Source organism: Empidonax traillii, unplaced genomic scaffold (genome assembly GCF_003031625.1).
Source record: "Empidonax traillii isolate 1590-97213 ecotype Southwest subspecies unplaced genomic scaffold, ASM303162v1 scaffold79:size2606397, whole genome shotgun sequence".
In the NCBI taxonomy this organism is placed as follows: Eukaryota; Metazoa; Chordata; class Aves; order Passeriformes; family Tyrannidae; genus Empidonax; species Empidonax traillii.
Genome location: NW_020955272.1, coordinates 1903848 through 1908964, shown reverse-complemented (window position 1 = coordinate 1908964; position 5117 = coordinate 1903848).

The window sequence follows — 5117 nt, the reverse complement described above, 5'->3', positions numbered from 1 at the left end:
ACCCAAATCTATTCACTAAATTAAAAGATAAAGACGGTAATGTTAAAACTTTGTAGAATGACTTCTAAGTGTAGTAGATTCTACAAAGCCTGGCATTAGATTTTTGAAATAAATTAGTCCTAAAAAGCCCTCAAAACAAAGTCTTCCCCACTGAAAGAAATGTCATAGAGTCTTCTCTATGAAAAATATTTTAATTTAATGAAATATTCTGTCTGCTATTAGCAGTTCTAGCTGTTTTCTTTACTGAAACTTCTTCAGTGAGTTTTCATGCTATTGAGTTGTATGAAAAAGCTTAATTTTGTGGAAGAAATTTTTGAAGGAAAAACTTGTATTTTTTGGGAAGAAGTGTATGCCATTCTTTAATATTTCTTTTATAGAATAACAAAGCATAAAGAATATTCTGAGAAGGAAAATTAAAATTACAGGACAGGTCTTTGTTTTACCAATCCTGATCGAGTCAGAACGGTTTCCAGTTATTGGCAACAGCAGTCAAGTGAATAAATAATTCATTTACCATGTCAAATGGAGAATTTAAAACTTTAACCTGTTATTTCCTTCCAATGCAATCTCAAACTATACATAATTGATGCTTTGTATTTTATCTTATATCTCTTAAACATTCAAGCTAAACTGCTATTGAAACATGAATATTAATAGTGTAATTTCAAAATTTACCAAATGTATTAAATTAATAGAACATAGGCTAATTGGCAAAATTAAATTTATATATATTTTTATATATACTTATATGTATATTTGTATATATATTTATATATCATTAAGGGAATTAGAGGAGATTAATGGGATTGATTAGAACACTGTCAAATCAGTCTTAAACCTTGAAATAAAACATCCTTCAATTAATTCATTTACAGCACACTCGCTTCTAATTGTTCTTTCACATTATTAATTTTTAACCACAGCACTGGCAAAATCATTAATCCTTATTGCATATATTCTGCATTAACTATGAGTGCATAGGAACACTGAGTTGATGCTTCCAGCTCTGATGGTAACAGTCCTGGCTGGTCCTTCTCTGTGAAAAGGAAGAGGATCATCTTTGAGAGTCCTGCCATAAGGGAAGCCAGAACCGAAATGAGCTGTCTTCTAATTTCTCAAGTTTGCCTCACTTAGGACTAATGTTGTGGGTTTTTGTCTCTCTCCCAAAAGACAGATCCTGTCTGTTTATCTCATGTGTTTTGCATTTCTAGATATCCCACTTGCATTTCTGGAAGAGCAGTCTACTTTTTTGCAGTCTCTTGCACAACTTTTTTGTTGTTTGGATCCCTGTTATGTACAGCTACACACATCTTTGTTTCTTTGGTGGTAGCACTGCAAAAATACTCATGTAATAGCCATAGATGTTATGATTGACTAAGCTGTAACAAGTGTTACACTGTGCTTATATACTGCTCTTGCTTACACAAGCTTAGTCTACCCTTATTTGTGTTTAAGATTAACTCATCCTAAATAATTCTTGAGAAATGCATTTCAGTTTATGACTATCACAGCCATATTTTGGTTACAGGATGAAGGGCTTATTTTACCCAAGTGCTTCCTCCATTCTGATCATACTTCTTTCTAGACACTTGAAAACATGATGAAAGCAATACAGACTTCAATGAATTTTAAAATATGCTGATTAATTCCACCTCAGGTCTTTTTTCATAACCTAAGTGTGCGATGGTAATCCAGATTTATTTGTGATAACAACAGAGGGTAATCTTTACATTTTTTTTTTTTTAGCATTAAATCATCTGCCATTTTTTATTTAAAAAAAAAAAAAAGTGTTTGGGGACAAACTATGGTCTTTAAATTCTTATTTTACTAACAGAAGGCTCTATGGGGGAACTAATACCATCCTACTTATTTCCCTCTCCCATATATTTATTTTTTCACAAAGATAAGAATTTCAACCTTTGAGCTGACAAAGCCCAATTGTAAATTGAGAATGACATAAAGAACAGGAAGGAAGTAAAGGTTAGATGCAAAGCACAGTCTTAGAGCAGTCTTTTCTTTTACAAATGTGACCCTTTAAAAAGAAAATCAGGTTTCAGATTCTGTCAAAATCTAACACCTTACTCTGTCTTTGGTATATTTGAATAAATTTTTAAACTAAATACTACATTTTCAGCACACTAAAAATAATGTGACATTATTTCAAGAGTGATAATGGACATGATTATACAAATGTTTTAAGTGAACATTTTTAACTGTTTCAATTCACATTTTGTATGTTTCAAAGACGTAGATGTGGACTAGACATTTAGTATTTTTTAAATAGACAAGAACAACATAGTATAACTACAAATAAACAAAAAACAAACTAAATAAATTTGACAAAAATACTTTTACCTCTGAAACATATAATTACTGTAATGTTTTATAGCAACTGGAAGCTTTTACTAGCACAGCCGGCTGGCCACCTTTGCTGCAACTACTCATTGCTACCCCGTGGTCAATGTATTCTCCACCAGAATTCCTTGGTCCTTTTCTGCCAAAGTGCTTTCCAGACAGTTGGTTCCCAGTGTAATGGTGCTTAGAGTGCCAGTCTATTCCAAAATATATTTTTCTACAGTCCCAACTACTGTAAACTGATCTACTTATGGCACTGGGGAAATCCGCTTGCAATATTTTGTTTTGCATATAGAGTAAAATTATGAGTAATGGGGTTCTGGTTTTGATTTTTTTTTTTTTTTTGCTGAAATAGATTTTATCAGATAATGAAATAAATCATTTGCTTGTAAAGAAAATTTTAAATTAACAGTGAGGATAGATTATCCATAAGATTAGCAATTAATTGATCAAAAATAGTTATTAATAATGCTTTAACAAAGGCAATGCAATTGAAACAGACAATACAAACAATTTTTTGATGTCTTTGATTGAACCCAGGATGTAAATTAGTACTTCAGGCAATTTACCTCACTTGCACAGATTACTGGTTCATTAGCATCAGTATCCTGTCTTTGGCAGTATTGCTGAATGATGATTTGCAAAACCACTTCACCCACCAACTTTGCTAATTTATCTAGGCAGCTGTGTTATGCTTTCTGTGAACAGAAACCCACTTTATGTTATATATAGAGATGAGTTAGTCTTTCCATACAATGTTTGAGCCTCATCTTTTAGAGCACATTATCACCCCAAATTGCAATAGTTCATACAATTAGTCAAAGTATCATGCAATAAGCTACAGCCCCATATCCCAGTTCTTGGAGATATATGTTAAAATATATGAAGCAAATTCAAAAAAAAGAATAAAAAAGAAGGTTGAATGTTAATAAATAGATTTTATTGTGAAAGATTCAAGGGATCTTCTTTGTCTTACTCTAGGTTAGAATGATTAAGGTGCAATAGAGTGTCTTGATTAGTTAGAAGATATGGTGGAACAGGATGTTCCTAATATTGTTATCCTGAATGATGTAAAAATCAAAGGCTTGAGGCTTAAGTTAAGACTACAGAAAAGTGTCTACCCCTTTTCATGAGGAAAACCATAAGTTACAAAACACTTCATAATATGTATTCATTATTGGATATTACTGAAATAAAGAACCATTAGCATTTTAAACACATAATTGTCATTTAAATATGACAGTAGAGGAAGCAAGACAATACCACATGAGTATTCTATTGTGTATTTTAGGTAGAAACCAAACAAAATACATCAAAAAAAAAGAACACAGAATAGAGGACTAAAGCAGACTTTAGACTTTTTTCTTTTCTGAGGCTTTGATCTTAAGAAACTGTATCTCTTTAATGCTGAATGGTCTTCTTTCACCAAAACAGAGAAAAATCAGAATGTCCATGTAACAAAGTAAACTGTGTCTAGACTCAAGTCACAGTTGTGGTTCATGTTCAACACAGAACTTACCTAGAAAAAAAAAGTGATGAGATTTGTTTTCTTACAATTTAATTGTGAACATTAGCACCGGTAGTAAGCTTACATTACAAAACAACATTTCATATTTTCATTACATCAGCTGATTTTCAATGCAAAGTCTTTTTTGCTGATTATGAATGCTTCTCTTTTACTATTTATGCATATTAGAGTGTAAAATTATGTTTGTACCTATAATATTTTAAACTAAATAATCCAGAAATTAATTAGAAAATTATTTAATCCTTTGTGAAGTTTATGTTCCTGAAATAAATGACAAAGTGCCTTTCAGATATATAGCATAGTATAGTATAGTATATATATAGTAAGTTTGTGATGATTGCCAAGACATTGCCTGAGCTAAAATTATTGAATTCAGACATTTTAGAAGATGTTTTTTTCAAACTTTAGTCCTTTTCATTTAATTCATGTTCTGTAATATTAGTGAGGTAACTAAATATAATTACAGGAATATCTCACCTAGCACTTTAATTATCCATCTACAGCACTGTTTCTTTTACTGTGTTGGCCTTTTAATTATGAAAAAAAAGGTAATAGTTCTACAGTTAATTGACTGTAAATTCATAGATCATTTGGTGTTTGGTAAGCTCTTTACCTGCTTAAATAGATAACCCATTTGCCATAAAATTTAATTTCCACACTTTTGAATTTCTCAGGTACTATGATTTGCTCTGTACTAAAAGCGGGGAAAAATAATCTAAACCCCCCCAAAAAAACAAGAAAAAAACCCTTGGGAAACTTTGCACAGAGAAATTATAGAAAAATAATTTAACATTATAAAATATGAGGCAAAGGGAAGAAAAATGGGAACATGAAATATACAAATAAATGTAGTCATGTAATTTTAATTAATAAGTAATGTTACATGATGAGTTGTAATTTTGAACAGATGAAAACCTCACTGATTTGAACACAAATTCACTTCAAGGTTCAGCTACAAATGGAATGCATAAAAATACAGAATACGCCTCAAATCACCTGGAGGTCAAAATATGATGTAACCCCAGTATTAATTCTACCACTTATAATACCAAATGAAATTGATTTAAATGATGTATTATATTTTGATGGTTTGATTGTTTCACTTACTATTGTGGGACTTACAGTCCAGTACTAATTTACTAACATTAATGAATTTAGATTGGCATTTCTGTAAAACATTGTCTCTAAGGCCTTTACAGTGTCAGTCCCACAAACTAAATAGAATTCTTCACTG